General features: G+C 38.3%; 1 long non-coding RNA gene across 1 annotated transcript; it reads left to right on the forward strand.

Annotated features, from left to right (window-relative positions):
• Positions 1-13,791: 13,791 nt before the first annotated feature.
• On the forward strand, positions 13,792-18,396 carry LOC121045254 (uncharacterized). Its single transcript, XR_005797657.1, has 3 exons — positions 13,792-13,903; positions 17,891-17,964; positions 18,255-18,396. It is a non-coding gene; the product is annotated as an uncharacterized LOC121045254 (long non-coding RNA).
• The last annotated feature ends 561 nt before the right edge of the window (positions 18,397-18,957 follow it).

Raw genomic sequence — 18,957 nt, forward strand, 5'->3', positions numbered from 1 at the left:
AGAGAAAGAGAAAGAGAAAGAGAAAGAGAAAGAGAAAGAGAAAGAGAAAGAGAGAGAGAGACAGAGAGAGACAGAGAGAGAGAGAAAACACGTGTGCACACAAGTGGGGGAGGGGCAGAGAGAAAATCCCAAGCAGGCTCTGCATCATCAGTGCAGAGCCCAATCCATGTGGGGCTCAAACTCAGGAACTGCAAGATCATGACCTGAGCCCAAGTGGGGCACTTTACTGACTGAGCTACCCTGGCTCCCCTGGATTTAAATTTTTATTATCAATTTCATGCGGGAACCTTAGTTTCCTTTTATCAAGGGCTGATGAACAATTTCTCTGATTAGTCATACCTCATGCTTAGTAATTAATATATAACAACCTTTTGCAGTTTACAAAATGTTACTACAGCAGGCAAATAATGCCCCTCTCAACTATGTCTGCATCCTAACACTTGTGGAAATGTTGTTACAGCAGTAACAGGAAGCTAATAGTTACTTTTTTCAAAGGAAACATTTAAAATGGAGAAATGTAGTCACACAGGGAAAAACGACTAGTGTATTATTGTAAAGCAAGTTTCAAACACAACATACATGGGAGGTACCGGCTGGGTCATGATATGGATGTGTGATTTTTGGCATTTTTTTCTTCAGAGGGGGCAATAAATAAACCGCTTTATCAAGATTAGCCTGATTGGGAGTGGTGAAGTGAAAACAATTGTCAAAATAAGTAAAATTTGCATTCTTAATTTAGTAAAAAAGACAGGATGCAAATATCACCATACCTCTTTTACTTCTCCAAAAACTATTCCTAGAACTGATATAATTAATAATAAATATAATAATACTCACTGTAAAAATAAAGTACAGGTTCAGATTATGTATTTGCTCTGTTAGGAATCAATGAGTTAAATAAAACTCTTCCATTCAAACATTTAAGTGTTTTCCTCCTTTCTTTATAATTACAACTCCTTTTTGAAAAAGAGGTACTTTCTATATTTTGACACTGCAAAGGGTATATGCAGAAAATGTTATGTTAAAAATCATTTTTTAAGATTTACTTCTCACATATTGACAAAATTAAACTTAACACAAGTCTCCTTAAAAACTTAACAGCTTAAAATGCCAAAAATTAAAAAAAATTCAAACACTGTTATAAAACAATGATGCTAAGAAAAAAATTAAACAACCTATTTTAATTTCCAAAACTGTAGCAAAGTAATAAGAGGAACTTAAATTGTATGTATTTTCCTAAAAGCTCTATTTTCCTGAAGATAACTCTGAAAACTCTGTTGCTACAAAAGAAGAGTTATTTATATGTCTAGTAAGACTGGTGATTTGAAATGGGGAAAGCCCAGGACAAAGACCTGGTAAAAGGCTGCTGGAAAAACAGAAAGTCTGAACAAAGGTGATACAGCCCAATAAATGGAGAAGAAAGTGCAAACCCTAATTCAAATGTGTAAAGCAAAGTACACATTTGTCTTTTTACACATCTGTCTTTTTACTGCTGAAATCACTCTATTTTGAGACTTCCACCCCAGTAAAAAGCATCACATACTGAATCAGAACCCATTAGGCATTGTGCTAGATACTGAAATGCAGTAACAGAAGACATGCAAAGTGGGAGTGAGATGTTTAAGCAGAAAAGCAGTAGACAGAAGAGCTCAGGGTGCAGATGAGGAGGATTAACATACAATGTCATCTAAAGTCTCAGAGATGAGGAGCCTGCCTAAAACAAGACATATGCCAAAATTTAAAGATTGAAGGGTTCCTTAAAGAGAGGCAGTGGCCCTTAGCCTGCAGCAGTTCTCAAACTTTATTGTGCCCACTAATCATCTAGGGATCTTATTAAAATGCAGGTTCTGATTCAGAATCAGAATTATGCCCAGGCTGGGCCTGAGACTCTAAATTTTTAACCGTAGGTGTGGCCAATTGCTGGCTGAGGCTAACATGAGTAGGAAAAGCCTAAAAGAACTGAGGAGGAAAGGGCAGTAACTCAGAAGTCAAGGGAAGGTACAGACTTAAGAAGAAGATCTATTGATACATGTACAAATATTAGAATAAATTATGCTTTATTATATACTTATAGGGAGCTTGTACTATTTCTGTAATCAGAAAAAAAAATAAAGGTAATAAGCACACATGCTTAAACATTCAAGACCTCATGGAATATAGCACCCATGAACCTTTGTTACTTTATTTAAAATAAGCAATGAATCAAAATAAGCAATTTAGAAATGGTGATCTTTTAAAAGGATTAAAGTTAGTTAATGACTCCATTCAAACATGGAAATAAGTCCACCAACCATAGGCATTAGAATTACAAATTAGAATGCAAACAGTATAAACTTTGGCAAAGTGCAATTACATAAACAATAAAAAATCTACAGTGAGAAGTAGTAAAAATAATGGCACAGTCAACCATGTGGAATCTGCTGAGAGGTCAAATATGATCAGACCGAACAGGTGTTCGTGGATTGGCGATATGGAAGTTACTGGTGACCTCTGCAAAAGCAACCTTGGAAATAAGGTCGGTGTGTAAATCAGACCAAAAGAGACTGAACAGGATGCTGTGTAAATTTAAAAAGCATGGCTATAGAAAGAGGCAAGTTAAGAAGTAGCTGAAAGGTCCAGGGTAGTTATCTGCTTGGGTTTTGTTTTTGTTTTTGTTTTGTTTTTCTTTTTTCTTTGTTTTGAAATGGGAGGGACCAGAATATAGTGAATGCTGATATAGTGAATGATGAGTCCAGAAAAGAGGATAATCCCAAGAAATGGAACAATAAAGGTTTTGGTGACGAGGGATTCAAAACTCAAGACAGAGTGACTAGACTTCGTTAGAAGAAATACTTTCTCCATGGTAAGAACAGAGAAGATAGAAGATGCCTAGTTCAGGAAGTTGAAAGTTAAGAAAGTTTCAATCTGAGAGTTTCCATTTTCTCAACAAGGTCTCTGCATCCTCTTTTAGTGGGAGCGTGGGGGAGGTCACAGTACAACCATGTCTTCACTGCAGAAAGTTCTGTCGGACACCTGGTTCTACATCCTAATTCTATTTTACTAGCAATTATCGTATTTTCATTTTATATCAAACCTACAATTTATTAACATCAAGAATGGAAGTACTAACATCTTGCAAAACAAGGGAAGCCTGCTTTTAACAGGCTAATAGTAAAACTTCCCCTTTCCCACCTGCCAAGGTAAAGATTGTATGAAACTTCAAAACTGTGTCAAAACAATCATTTAAACCTAACTGCAACAATTCTGGTTTCATTTCTCACAATTACATCACAAAACAAATGCCCATCCTTGGGAATTAAGGACTGTGCTTGTGATGTGCACCAGGTGACACATGGAAGTTTTAAATCACTATCCTGTACATCTGAAATATAACACTGCATGTTAACTAACTGGAATTAAAATAAAAACTTTAAAAAAAAGAAAAAGGCAAATGCCTATCTTTTTTTTCCCCCTGAATCCTTAATTATGGTTCATTTTTTGATACAGCCACCACACCTCAAGAAAGTTTGCTGAAACCGCCTCAGGGCCTGGCAATCTGAAGCTCTTACAGAAACTGCACAAGTTTACCATTCTTGTCACACACCCGTTTCCCCTAAGAACTATAAAAATTCTTATATTCTGCTCACAGTCTTATGACATATAATGATGTAGATGAAAAATTTATGCCATTTTTCTTATTCCTTTGCAGGTAACATGTCCCCCGACAGGTGGCTCTGGTCTCTGAAAGAAATTATCACCAAAACATCTAAATATGTGCCATCAGCACTTGCTGAACAAAACGCTAGGTGAGTCTTCAATCCAAATGCTCAAATCTTTCACCTTTGTGGACTTCCAATTATTCTTTAATCCTTTCCATCTACTCGGTTCTTTTCTGCACCTAATTCTGATATTGACTCTCTGCTGGATCTATCTTCCAATCACATATTTTTTCCCCTCATAATTCCAATCTTTGTTTTTGCACTGCGTTCCAAAAGAACTCATTAAGTTCTAATTCATGAATTTGATTTTGCTAAAATTACCTTATGTCTTGGGTGCCTGAGTCAGTTAAGCATCTGACTTCATTCAACTCAGGTCATGATTTCACAGTTAGTAAGTTCGAGCCCCATATCGGGCTCTGTGCTGACAGCTGGGAACCTGGAGCCTGCTTTAGATTCTGTGTCTCCCTTTGTCTCTCTGCTCCTCCCCTGCTCACACTCTGTCTCTCTCAGAAAATAAACATTATTTTTTTTAATAAATAAATAAATAAATAAATAAATAAATAAATAAATAAAATTACTTATGTCTTGATATGGTAAAGCATTTTTCAACAAGGGAACAGAGATTTTGATGGCAGGAATAGCTGTTTCCATGTCCTTTCCCTAAAGTTGGAATGGATACATAAATCTGGATTATACTGCTCTTGTACTTCCTTAACCCCTCTACAGTTTTCATTTTTAATTTTCATGCCTCTCACTGGAGCTTGCCAGTCTCAGTGGAGCCCTAGGGTCAGCAAGCTAAATAAGGAAAAGTAGAGACTTTCCTCCATTTTCTTTCAAACAGCTGCCCCAAACATTTATTAAACACCTAGTATGTTCCAGGTATTGTCCTCAAAGGTTTACATACAACTGTGACTTAACCATTTCAATGAACTTCCAAATTAAGCATCTATCCCCTACCTCAAGAATAAGAAAATAAATTTACAAATTAAAGGTTTCAGATCATAGAATTAATTAGTAAATGATGGAAGTTGGAGCTTATCTGATCAGGGAAGATTTAGAAGGGATGGGGAAGGGAGACAAATGGCAACCAAACAAACCAGAAAATTTTAAACTTGGAAGAAATTTAACCAACTCTCAATTTCAGAAAAGAAGAATTATAAAGAAATAACGTGCTTAATGTCACGTAACTTAGGTCAATTTTCTAAGCTAGGCTGTATAATTTCCTCAATCCTTTTAAAGCAAATATGCTTTAGACATTTTATAATTCAACCTGAAAAATTAATCTTTAAGTCTAATAACATTCAATATAAAAATGTATATACTTAATTAAACTATCTTTTCCTTTGCCTCCCAATGCAAAAGGGATCCCTAATTAACAAGGGGAGATCAAAAAAGAGAGATGAGGGGCACCCAGGTGGCTCAGGTCAGCTAAGCATCCAACTCTTGATTTGAGCCCAACATTGAGCTCTGCACTGACCACAGTCCAGACAGAGCCTGATTGGGATTCTCTCTCTCCCCTCTCTCTGTTCCTCCCTTGCTTGTGCTCTCTCTCAAAATAAATAAATTAAACTTGGAGGAGAAGGAGGAGGCAGGAGGTGGAGGAAAAGGAGAAGAGATGATACCTAGTCAAGTCCTGAACAAGTAACCAGTTAACTAAAGTCAGCTCTTTAAGGCACCTTTCCTGATCGATTTATCTAAACGCCAAATGACTCTTCTCATTGTCTTCACAGTATCTATTTCCATTTGAAATTCCAACTACTGGGTGCCTGGGTGGCTCAGTCAATTAAGCATCTGACTCTTGATTTTGACAGTTTGTGGGTTGGAGCCATGCTGAAAGCATGGAGCCAACTTGGGGTTCTCTCTCTCCCTTTCTCTGCCCCTCACACGCACACATGTGCTCTCTCAAAATAAACTTTAAAACAGTGTGAAAAAAATGAAATTCTAGCTACTTCCCTCCCAACTACACCACCAAATTTTTACTCACAACTGTAATTCTCAAGGTTTTTGGTATCAGGAACACTTTATATCAATGGTTGGCAAACTACAACTGCAAGCCAGTTTCCAGTTTTTGTAAGCAGTTTTACTGGACCATAGTCACACCCTTTCATTTACATATTGCCAATAATTGCTTTAGAATCGAAAGCTGTTAGCTGACCCTGTGACTTCTAAGCCCTTTAAGCCTACCTGCCCATTAAAAAAAAAAAAAACTTAGTCTTCACTGCTTTTAAAAAATTATTACTTAGTACTTTCAGTACTTTTTAAAAATTATTAAGGCCCCCAAAAGAGCTTTTCGTCTATGTGGTTTTATACGTATGATATTTACATATTTCTAATATATTATTATATTAGAATGTATTATTCTACTATATTAGAAATTCCATCCAATAAATTTTTAAGTATTTCTTTATTTTAATATCATTATAAATTACATGTAAAAATCCATTACACGTTAAATGTTTATGAAAAATATTTTCATAGGGAGAATGTCTATGTTTCACATTTTTGCACTTCTTAATGTCTGATGCAATAAAATGCAATTGGATATTCATTATCTGCTTCTGCATTTAATCTGTTAAGATGCCACATGCCATGTACCCTCTGGGAAACTCCACTGTACTCTCATGTCTCATTATTGTGAAAAAAAAGTTTTGACCCTGAAAGGACCTTGAGAACTGCCAGGATCCCTGAACCATTCACTTTTGGTTCAGAACTTCTGCACTGAGAAACTGCATGAGAATAGGCCTTGTTTGTTTTGTTCACGCTCATGTCTCCAGCACCTAGGACAGTACCAAGCCCAGACTAGATAATTTAAATATTTCTTGAAGGAATGACTAAATCAAGTAAAACAGCATGAAGGATTCCAAGGAGAAGGAATGGCATATGTATACAACCAGAATTCACTTATCCCTGGTGTCCCTACAAGTAGAATGCATTTATTTAAATGAATTCACAAAGAGAATTCATAACTGAGATTAAAAATTCACTTTAAAATAAGTGTGCTGATCTGTGCTGATCTTTGACAAAGGAGCAAAGGCAATGGAGAAAAGATAGATTTTTCAACAAATGATGCTAGAACAATTCAATATCCACACACCAAAATAAGAATCTAGACACAGATCCCACACCCTTCACAAAAATTAGCTCAAAATGGATCACTGACCTAAATGTAAACTCCTAGAAAGGGAGAAAATCTAGATGACCTTGGGTTTAGCAAAGACTTTTCAAGAACAACACCAAACACATGAACTTGATTAAAATTAAAAATTTCTGCTCTGCAAAAGGCACTGTCAAGAGAATGAGAAAATATTTGTAAAAGATTTATCTGATAAAGGACTGTTACCCAAAATACACAAAGAACTCTTGAAACTCAACAATAAAACTAACAACCCCAACTAAAAACGGGCCAAACACCTTAAGAGACACCTAACCAAAGATATACAGATGGCAAATGGGCATATGAAAAGGTGCTCCACATCACCGGTCATCAGGGAAATGCAAATCAGAACAAGATGATACCACTACACATCTAGGAGAACAGCCAAAATGCAGAACACCAACACCGCCAAATGCTGGTGGGCATGTGGAACAACAGGAACTCTCATTCACTGCTGGTGGAAATGCAACTATAAAAGGCACTTTGGAGGTTTCTTACAAAACTAAACATACTCTTACCATAAGATTCAGCAATCCTGTGGCTTACTATTTACCCAAAGGAGTTGACAGGGTGTTTATAGCAGCTTTATTCATAAATGCCAAAATTTGCAATCAACCAAGATGTTGTCCTCTGGTAGGTGAATGGATAAAGTGGTACAACCAGACAGTGAATATTATTTAGTGCTAAAAAGAACTGAGCTATCAAGCCATGAAAAGACATGGAAGAACCTTCAATGCATCCTACCAAGTGAAAGAAGCCAATCTGAAAAGGCTACATGCTGTATGATTCCAATTATACAACATTCTGGAAAAGGCAAAACTATGGAGTCAGTAAAAAGATCAGCTTGGGGGAGGGATGAATGAGTGGGTGGAGCAGAGAGGATTTTTAGGGCAAAGAAACTGTTCCTCTGTACACTACAGTGGTGAATACACAGCACTCAGTATACATCTGTCAAAACTCCTAATACAGAACACCAAGACTGAACCATGGACTTTGGGTGATAATGATGTGCCAATGTAGGTAGATCATATTGTAACAAATATACCATTCTGGTGGTGGATGTTGATAATGGGGAAGGATATCACTGGGGCTGGGTGAATATGGGAAATCTCTGTACCTTCTATTCAGTTTTGCTACTGAATCTAAAACTGCCCTAAAGAAATAAAGCCTACTTTAAAAAAGAAACACTGTATGAAATAATTTTATCATTATAAACAGAATCTAAAAAAGAAAAAAGAAATGGATGTACTTCCATACCACTTCTCTAACTTTTCAAAATGTTTATGTTCATAACATCAGAGTTCCATAAACCCATCAATTCCTAGACAGTAACCTCAATTCTTAGTAATGCCCTAATGATAACATACCTCAAGAAGGTTGCCTATGTATAGTGAAAAGAACCATGACTTTGATTGGAATCAGAAGCTCAAACCTGAACTCCTACTTTAGCTCTTACTAATTATTTTGACATTGAGCAAAATTACAATATTCTGGGTCTCAAATTTCTCATTTGTACAATGATAAAACCAACAACAACAGATTTTTGGACATTAACAGATTAAATACACGGTAATGTTTGATAAATTATTAACAATACAACCACTGGTAATGTTTATAGAGTCATACCATGAACCCTGCAATTAATCACTAAATAAAAAACACCTGGATTATACAGGATTTTGCTGGAAACTGTTGTTTCAAACTACTGTGTTCATTTTCATAACCTCAATTTGGGATGGTATCTGAAATCTGATAAAGATTACAGAGTTTGCTGTGAACTAAGCTGCATAAACTGGGCACCTATCAACTTTTCAGGCACTGTGTCAGCTTCATACACACCATTTATTTAAGCTTCATAACGTAGGTTATAACTTCATACTGTAGATGAGGAAACTGAAGATCAAAAAAAAAAAAAATAAGAATAAGAATAAGACAATAAGAATATTGTCTGCTTTGTCCCTAAATCTCATTTCTTTCAAATAACCCTCAAAACTGGAAAACCTCATACTGGGACAGAGTATTTAATTTAGCATCCAACACACCTTTTCCATATTTACAAAATTGGCCAAAAAATTAAAATTTCCCTAAGTTATTTAAATTTTTTTTTCAACGTTTATTCATTTTTGGGACAGAGAGAGACAGAGCATGAACGGGGGAGGGGCAGAGAGAGAGGGAGACACAGAATCGGAAACAGGCTCCAGGCTCTGAGCCATCAGCCCAGAGCCCGACGCGGGGCTCGAACTCACGGACTGCGAGATCGTGACCTGGCTGAAGTCGGACGCTTAACCGACTGCGCCACCCAGGCGCCCCTAAAATTTCCCTAAGTTATTTAAACCTTTAGCCCTAACAAGTAGTTTCTTTTGTAATTTTTTTGTATCAAAGTGGTAGAATCTGATAATCTGAGTTTGTCATTAACAATTAGACATTAAATCCAAGTATCAAGAAGTGAGGCAAGAGCACAAAAATATGAGTAAGCAGAAAGAGAGTCAAAAGAGGGTCAAACAGGCTTTCTCAACATTTTTATTTCATACCACATATTGCTAACAAAATTTTTCGTAACACACCTGAACTTATCAAAACTGTATCAGTCATGATTACAAGACAATCACTACTGTAATACAACCAAACCCTACAGCATCCAGAAAAAACTGTCCAATATTCACTTAGTTGTGTCCAAGTTTGACTACAACAGTTGTTTACTACCAATGATTATGTTTTATATTCTTTCAGGATGTAAAACTATCACACATTCCAATAGATGTTTCCTCTTTTGCTCTGTCTTGGCATTAAGCTATGTTAGCCAGTTCTACACTAGAACATACAACCCAATCAACTCCACATTCCACCTGACAAATATGGTAGGGTAACCGCCCTCCCCCCCGCCCCGCGCGCGTGCACACACACACACACTGGCCAAAAATTTTAAAGCAGATCAAAATTGGCAGTAATCTATAAAGAGTTGGTGATATTGAGCTAAACACAAAACTATACACTGCTTGGGAGACAGAAGATATTAAAGAAATGAGGCAAAATCATAATTACAGAGTCTTAACATGACATATGGTAGGTAGCTCTTTACTAGTAAAAGAGTAGAAAAACAATGGAATTTATGGGAAAGAAATGCCATTTCAAAAAATTCATGGATCCTTTTCAAATTAAATCATATTCACTGAAATTGTTATAATTTGTTATCTTCATAAGCATTGTACTTGAAACTCCAACCAAATAATTTGTTATTTCACATAAGGATATAATACATGAATTAACATACTCAAATTTTCCTCAAACTTAAAAAATAAAATAAATTTCCTCAAGGGGCGCCCGGGTGGCTCAGTCAGTTAAGCGTCTGACTCTTGGTTGCGGCTCAGGACATGATATCACAGTTTGTGAGTTCAAGCCCCATATGGGGCTGGGCATTGACAGCAGGGAGCCTGCTTATGATCCTCTCCCTCTCTCTCTGCCCCTCCCCTGCTCGCTCTCTCAAAATAAACAAACTTAGAAAAAATTTCCTCAACCTAAGATTCTATTCTTGGAAGAGGGGGAGATCTACATTTCTCTACAAAAATTGAATGTTTTATTTTCCTGTTTTTAATAATCTAAAAAGCAGTAGCAGCACATTCCGAATCATCTGACTCCATATGGTAGCCAAATAATTGAATGCTCCCATTCACATTTATGGTCACGCTGGCTCCAAGTCGGTACTACAATACTCTAATAATGACAGGCTAAAGACAAAAGCAGAAGGGAACCTCAAATGCAATTGATGCATTTCTGTGAAGAAAAGCCCAGTGGCATCATGGTTTTTCCCTGAAGCATTTATATGCTGGTAAGAAAATGCAAAACATGGTGACCACACCATGCAGGTCAATCTTGGTATGTTTAACTCAAAAAGAACCTACAGCATAACCATAGTCAATTCTATAAGCCATTTTGTTTCAAGATTTCAATTTAGCAGACAGGACCCAATGCTTTAGTAAAATGAGTATAATTCGAATTTCACTGGTTTTGCAGTTTTGTTTGTATTTAATTTGCAAGTTTTCATCTGTCACCAGCATCTGACAGAACTGATCAATCACTGGCTCCTGCCTGATAAACTCTGTTCACTGACCCTGCACACATAGTTTTCCTAGCTCACCAGCAACTCAGCTGCCTTTACTGATTCCTGCTCTTCTCCCCAAACTCTTCAAATTGGGAGTTGTCCATGGTCCACTGTTCCTGGCTTTGTTGATCTCATTCAGTCTTGCAGTTTTCAAATTCCACCAACATTCCTAGGACTTAAAAATGTGTATGCCCAGCCCAGACTAAAAAAGCAAACAAAAAACCCCTCCAGATTTCTCTTAAACCCAAGATTTGTACATCCAACTGCTTCCTAGATATCCCTGGGGGCAGGGGTGGGGAAAGTGCTGAACAGAACTGAACTCCCTATCTTCCAAACTATTCCACCCACCACCTTCCCCTCCCTTGATGGCAACTCCATCCTTCCAGTTACTGGGTTCAAAAGCCTTGAAGTCATCCTTGATTCTTTTTTTCATGCTATATACCTAAAACCACCAGGGGGCACGTGGGTGGCTCAGTTAAGCATCTGACTTCAGCTGGCGTCATGATCTTGTGGTTTGTGAGTTTGAGCCCTGCATCAGGCTCCCTGCTGTCAGCAGAGTCTGCTTCAGATCCTCTGTCTCCCTCTCTCTCTGCCTCTCCCCCACTCAACTTCTTTCCCTCTCTTTTTCTCTCAAAATAAACTTAAAAAAATAAAAATAAATAAAACCACCAGGAAATCTTAGTGTATCTTCTTTAAAAATATATCCGGGATCCAGCCACTCCTCACCACCTCTACCACTACCATATCATATATTCCAAGCGACCATTATCACTCATCTGAATTACCACAATATCCTTCTAAACAGTCTCCCCACTCCCATCCTTGTCTCCCACACCCATCCCAGTATGTTCTAAGCATAGCAACCAGAAAAATCCTGTTAAAATTTATATCAGGTTATGTCACTCCTCTGCTCACTACCCTCCCCATGGGCAACCCTTATCCAAGTAACAGAAAAATCTTGAACAGCCTGTAAGGCCCTAAATAATATGGTGATCACTCTTCGACTCCATCTCCCACTTCTTTCGCCCTCACCCACTGCACTAGCCTCCCGGTTCCATAAAACTAAGCTGTTCCTTGGGGCCTCTGCTTTAACATACTTTCCTCCTAGATGTACATAATAACGGATTCTTTCACCTCCTTCTTATTTTTGCTTGTTTGCTATCTTCTCAATGAGGCCTACCTTGTCCCCTCTATTGCAAACAGTGATCAGCACTCTGCCCACTGACCCTCCACTATGCACTCCTAATCCTCACCCATTCCACCAGCCTCTTCCTCTTCTCTCCTTTTCCCTCCTCCCTTTCTACTCTACTTTTTTCCACAGAATGTATTACCCTCTATCAGGCTATACAACTGAATTATTATGCTCGTTGTAGTAGCCCTCTCCCCCCAACTCTGGAAGGTAGGAAGGTAGGCTCAGTGATGTATCTCAAAACACTTAAAACAGTGCCTAGCACACAGACTCAAAAAATTATTTGTTGACTGAACAAATAAATCAGAAAGCAAAAGAACTTTGGACTTTGAGTAGTAACATCCAAACCTGGATGCAATAGAACCATGTTTTTTAAAATCCTCAAAGAGAATGAATTACTGTTCTAGAATTCTATGCGCAACCAAATTATCCTAAAAGTGTTGAGGGCAGAATAATGATGCAAAGTTTCAAAACTGAACTTCCCCTGCAAATGTTCTCAGGAGGCTCCTGGAGGACAAGCCCTTCATAGATAAGGAATGAACCAAGAAAAAGGACAACATGGCTACAGTTAAGTAAGACTTAACCCAGAAGAAAGGTACAGGGAACACAGACAAGGACAACTTTACGTTAGCGAAGAAGGCAACATGAGGCAGCAAGCAACCTGAACACTTAGGACAAGTACTAAGGAATGTGGGGCGGTATTAGCAGTAAGCACAGAGAAAACAAAGAAAAAAGAAAAAGGACAAATACTAGCGACATACACAAATTCCAATTAAACGGTACAAGGAAAAAAGTCACAACAGCTTACTATATAGCTCAATTTGTGAATAACTTTCATAATAATAACGCAAATACAAAATTATGATGTCACTAAATTAAAGGAGTATGTAAATGGGAAGGTCTGTACATGTGACAGAGGCAGGAAGACAAGTTAAATCTACAACAGGAACTGAATAGATAACGCCTAAAACTGAAATCTGGATTTAACAATAGAAGCATGTTAGGGGTACCTGGGTGGGTCTGTCGGTTAAGCGGCCGCCTTTAGCTCAGGTCATGATCTCATGGTTGGGGAGTCTGAGCCCCACATTGGGCTCTGTGCTGACAGCTTGGGGCCTGGAGCCTGCTTCAGATTCTGTGTCTCCCTCTCTCTCTGCCCCTCCCCCGCTCACACTCTCTGTCTCTCTCAAAAATAAATTTAAAAAATAATCAGCTCAGCAAAAATAGTTGCCTCTGGCAAAGGACACCTGGAGAGAAGGCCAGGGAATTTTTCTTCAAAACAAAAAAAACACAAACCTAGAGGCGCCTGGGTGGCTCAGTGGTTAAGCCTCTGGCGTCGGCTTAGGTCATGATTCGCTCTCCATGAGTTCAAGTCCCATTCAGGCTCTGTGCTGACAGCTCAGAGCCTGGAGCCTGCTTCAGATTCTGTGTCTCCCTCTCTCTCTGCCCCTCCCCTGCTCATGTCTCTCTCAAAAATAAACATTAAAAAAATAAATCAAAAAAAAAAAAAACAACACAAAGCTAATGGAATATTTTATTTTGAATTATAGGTGCATGTAAAAGTCTAGAAAAAAGGAAAAAGAAGTTCAAAGACTTGATATAAGAAATGTCACAAATTGCATGTGTTACTTAAGAAAGGACAGAAATTTATTTTCAAAGATTTGACTCCAAGTATTGGCAAAGATGTCGGGAAAGAGACTTAACTACACTGTTGGAAATGTCCACCGTGGAAGCTTCTAATAAGATCTGACAGCTTGTTTCAAAATGTAAGTGTATACTCTTCACCCAGAAATTTCTTCCAAGTCCCTCTTCTAATTTACATGTTGGCAAAGGTGTATGTATCTGGATGCCTATAGCAATCCTGTTTGTAACAGCAAATAAACTGAAAATTCAAGCCCTATCTTAAGAGAGTGACTAAAATATAGTCCACACAACAGAACACTATGCTGCCTTGTTTTTAAGAAGATGGACTCATCTAGTAATATAAGAATCAACCTGTTTAAATGAGTGGGTTAAAAAAAAAAGTCACATAGCATAATCCTATTTATGTTACAAGAAGTAAATATATACACTTACAAGGCTGTTGTCTCTATGCATGTATTTCCATGTAACGAGACAGAAGAAACTGGAGGGGCATCCAAACTGCAAAATGTGGTTTAAAGACTTAAAGTGAGGGAGGAGAGAAGACAGGCAAGTCAAGTTTAGAACCAGAAACCAGAGATCAGACATGGGACCACTGACTATAGGTACACAAAATATCAAAAACTGCAGGGTACAGACTATAAGCACAAACATCATCATTTGGAATTACACAGTTCAAACATGTAGTTACTGACAAGTGGTAATCATTCAAGAAAATATCTACAAGGATTTACATCAGATCAAAGAAATTAACTTTAAAATATCTCCTGCTGACTTAAAAAAAGTGTAGCACACACACAGAGACTAGAAACTATGCCAAAATGTCTAACACGGGATTATGAATGATCATAGGGAAGATTAGGGTTGCATATCTGTATATATTCCTCAAATTAAAGCACATATATTATTTTGGTAATAAAAAGGGAAATTTTAGTGCATATTTTGTGTCCCCACACTTACCTGCTAAGAAATTGCTGGTGACTTCATGTATAAATTGAAACAATGAGAGGGGCACCTAGGTGGCTCAGTCAGTTAAAGCACCCAACTCTTGATTTCAGCTCAGGTCACGATCTCACAGTTTCATGAGTTTGAGCCCTGGTTGGGCTCTGCGCTGGCAGCGAGGAGCCTGCTTGAGATTCTCTGCCTCTCTCTCTGCCCCTCGCCCACTCACACTCCCTCTGTCTCTCTCAAAACAAACTTAAAAAAAAGTTTAAAAAAAAATTGAAACACTGAGAAACCAAGAGCTAATTCTGTCTACCTGCCTTGATGGCTTTTTTCTTTGATTTCTTTCTTTCTTAAAATGACTCAAATATATGGGTACTAACAGGGAAAAAATTTTTGAAACAGCCCATTCACATAAAAATCCACATATTTCAGGGGTGCCAGGTAAAGCATCCGACTTTGGATTTCGGCTCAGGTCATGATCTCACAGTTTGTGAGATCAAGCCACGGAGCTGGGCTCTGTGCTGACAGCTCAGACTCTCTCTCCCTCTCTTTCTGTCCCTCCCCTGCATGAGCACACACATGCACACACTCTCTCTCAAAGTAAGTATTTTTTTAAAAATCCACATATTTCATATACATATATACATATTTTAGTTTATAGTTATAAAAATTTACCATTTTAAAATTATAAGACAAAATAACATGTTCGATCATCTCTCCTAAAAAAACCAAAAGAATACAGTCTGCAGAAATTAATTCACAGCTATATAAACATCTGAAGCTGTCCCTGACAAAGGGTCCTTGACACACACACACACACACACACACACACACACACACACAAAGCCTGAGCTTTAACCAAACTCAAAAGAGCAAAAGGTAAAACGCAAAGAAGAAAAAAGCAAGTTTTGAACAATGAGATTATTCAATTTATTTAAACCAACTACTAAAGCAATCTTTCCAAGGCAGAGTGTTTGCAAAGAAGCCAATGTACATTAAATTTCACTGTAACAACCATCACTAGCTACGCTTGTCAACATGACAATAATAAATAACTATAACAAGGACAGTATAATGCTTCCTATAAAATTCAAGACTGGCATTAAATTCCTCTAACTTTTTAAGAAAATACTTCTCACTACCAAGATCTACTTCAAAAATACAGATTAGTTGTCCAAAGGTTTTCCCTCCAACCTTCTCTTTCTAGTTCCTCCCATGTGCTCCCCACAACCTCTGTAATTAAAAACAAAACCCATGGGGCGCCTGGGTGGTGCAGTCGGTTAAGCGTCCGACTTCAGCCAGGTCATAATCTCGCGGTCCGTGAGTTCGAGCCCCGCGTCAGGCTCTGGGCTGATGACTCAGAGCCTGGAGCCTGTTTCCGATTCTGTGTCTCCCTCTCTCTCTGCCGCTCCCCCGTTCACGCTCTGTCTCTCTCTGTCCCAAAAATAAATAAACGTTGAAAAAAAAAATTAAAAAAAAAACCCACAAATAAGTTCAATGCCACTGGGCAAGCTCAGACCTAATGAAAGGTCTTCGTCAATATCATTCTGCTCATTGTGGCTCAAGCTTAAGGAATAAATTGAACCAAAACAGACTATTTTATCTGTATTATTCAGCCTAGAGTCCCTGAAGATTTTAAAAAGTACTTTTTGGGGGGGGGCACCTGGGTTATGCATCTGACTTCAACTCACGTCATGATGTCACGCTTTGTGAGTTCAAGCCCCGCATCAGGCGCTGTGCTGACAGCTCAAAGCCTGGAGCCTGCTTTGGATTCTGTGTCTCCCTCTCTCTCTGCCCCTCCTCTGCTCATACTCTATCTATCAAAAACAAATAAACATTAAGAAAAAAAAGGTACTTAAAAAAAAGTAAAAGTAATTGGGACACATGAGAGCTGGTCCCAACAGGGTGCTCTCTTTGTGAAAATGCATCAAGCTATAGGTATAGTTTGAGCACTTTGCTTTATCTATTTATGCTATACTTCAACAAAAAAGTTTACATTTAGAAACCAAAATACTGGGGCGCCTGGGTAGCTCAGTTGGTTAAGCACTGACTTCAGCTCAGGTCATGATCTCACAGTTCATGAATGCAAGCCCCGCGTCAGGCTCTGTGCTGACAGCTCGGAGCCTGGAACCTGATTTGGATTCTGTGTCACCCTCTCTCTCTGCCCCTCCTCTGCTCATGCTGTCTGTTTCTCTCTCTCAAAAAAATAAACATTTAAAAAAATTAAAAAAGCAACAAAAATACTATTGCTCTAGATAGTCTCCTAGAATCTACTGAAACAGCATCAGGCATTCTCACTAGCTAATAGATCACAGCATCTCCTCTCTTTCCCTCTGCTCGGTTTCTCAATATGTCTTTCTCTATTACACCTTTAACCTACCACCATCCGGTATTCACTAACTACAAATACTCTCAATTGATGGCTTCACCCATGTTTCCTTCAGAAAATACCAGAAAAGCCATCAAATACTGATTTACCACCTCCTTCCCTCACATTAGAATAAAGTGACCCTGCACTTGGGTCTGTCCTCTCACCTACTCAAGACTTCACACCCTTTCTATTATCCCTTCACCTACTCAGACTTCACACCCCTTCTATTATCCCTTCCTCTTACATCAATTCCTCCCTCTTTTGCTACCAGACCACCCCCCTAACACCTAAACATGCTCTAATATTTCCCATCTGGCTTCTGTAAGACCACATCCCCCTGATATCCCTTCCACGGCACCGAATCATTCTAGATGTCTCATAGAGAACCTCAAATCCAACATATCACAACTTTGAATTTTATTGCTATCCTTCTGTCCCATCCCCTCCTTTAGTCTTTCCCATATTGGTAAACAGCACCATGTTCCACACAGCAGCTCAAGCCAGAAACCACCTAATTCCTTCCTTCCCTCACCTCTCACATCTAATCCATCAACAAATCCTGTTAATTCTGTCTCCCAAATATATCTCAAATCCATCCACTTCTCTTCACCTTCACTGCCATCACCTTAATCCAGGTCATAAAGAGCGAGCCTGTCTGACCAATCAATTCTCCAAACAACAGCTAAAGCTATCTTAAAAGTTAGAAGTGAATTATACTACTCCTTTACTTAAATCCTTCTGATGGCTTCTCAGTACCCCTAAAATAAAACTCACATTCCTTGCTTTGACTCTGCAGGATCTGATCCCTGGCCATCTCTCCCCATCATCCGTTTGCTCCAGGAACACTCTTTTCCCTCAACTTCTAGAACAGTAAGTACATGCTCATTCCAGCATCTGGGCCTTTACCTCTGCTTCTCCTTCATTCTGAGAGGTTCTCCCTTCCCTCATTCAAAGAGCTAGCTTGTATCATAGCTTAAATGTCACCACTTTTGACAGCAGGTGTCCCTCCTACTGCCATTATTTTTTACTTCAGCACTTTTAACTCCTTTATAGTACAGATGGACCCCAACTTACAATGGTTTCCCTTATGATTTTTCACTTTATGATGGTGCAAAAGCAATATGCTATACTTTGAATTTTGAATTGTGATCTTTTCCCAGGCTATCAGATACCCTCTCATGATGCTAAGCAGCAGCAGCAAGCCATAGCACCCAGTCAGCAGGCAACTGGAAGGATAAACAATCAATACAGCTATAACTACTGTTTTTCACTTCCAGTATTCAATAAACTACATGAAATATTCAACACCTTATTATAAAATAAGCTTTGTGTTAGATGATTTTGCCCAACAGTAGGCTAATGTAAGTGTTCTCAGCATGTTCAAGGTAGGCTAGGCTAAACTATGATGTTCAGTAGATTAGCTGTATTAAATGTGTTTTCAACTTAACAACAATTTCAATTTGCAAACAGTTTATCAGGACATAACCCCATAGTAAGTGGAGGAATATCTTTACATATCACAATCTGTAATTCTGTTTATTCCCTCACTAGAATGTAAATGGTAATATTTAGAGAAATTAAGTAACTTACTCAAAAACTTTTTTTTTTTAATTATTTAAGCACTTTCTATGGATAGGCAATGTGCTTTTAAGGTACAAAAGTAGGCAGTGTCCCTGCTCTCATGGAGGTTAGAGTCACCAACACAACTAGTAAGTGACAGAGTCAAGAGACATATCCAGGTCTGATTCTTCAGAGCCCTATCTCCTTAACCCTTCAACTATACTGCCACTCTAGCACTAGGATATCTGGGATGGGGGAAGCAGCAATGTGCTTAATTGGCTGTTCACATGCTAATGAAAACTA

Source organism: Herpailurus yagouaroundi, unplaced genomic scaffold (genome assembly GCF_014898765.1).
Source record: "Herpailurus yagouaroundi ecotype Mexico unplaced genomic scaffold, PumYag 190, whole genome shotgun sequence".
NCBI classification, from domain to species: domain Eukaryota; kingdom Metazoa; phylum Chordata; class Mammalia; order Carnivora; family Felidae; genus Herpailurus; species Herpailurus yagouaroundi.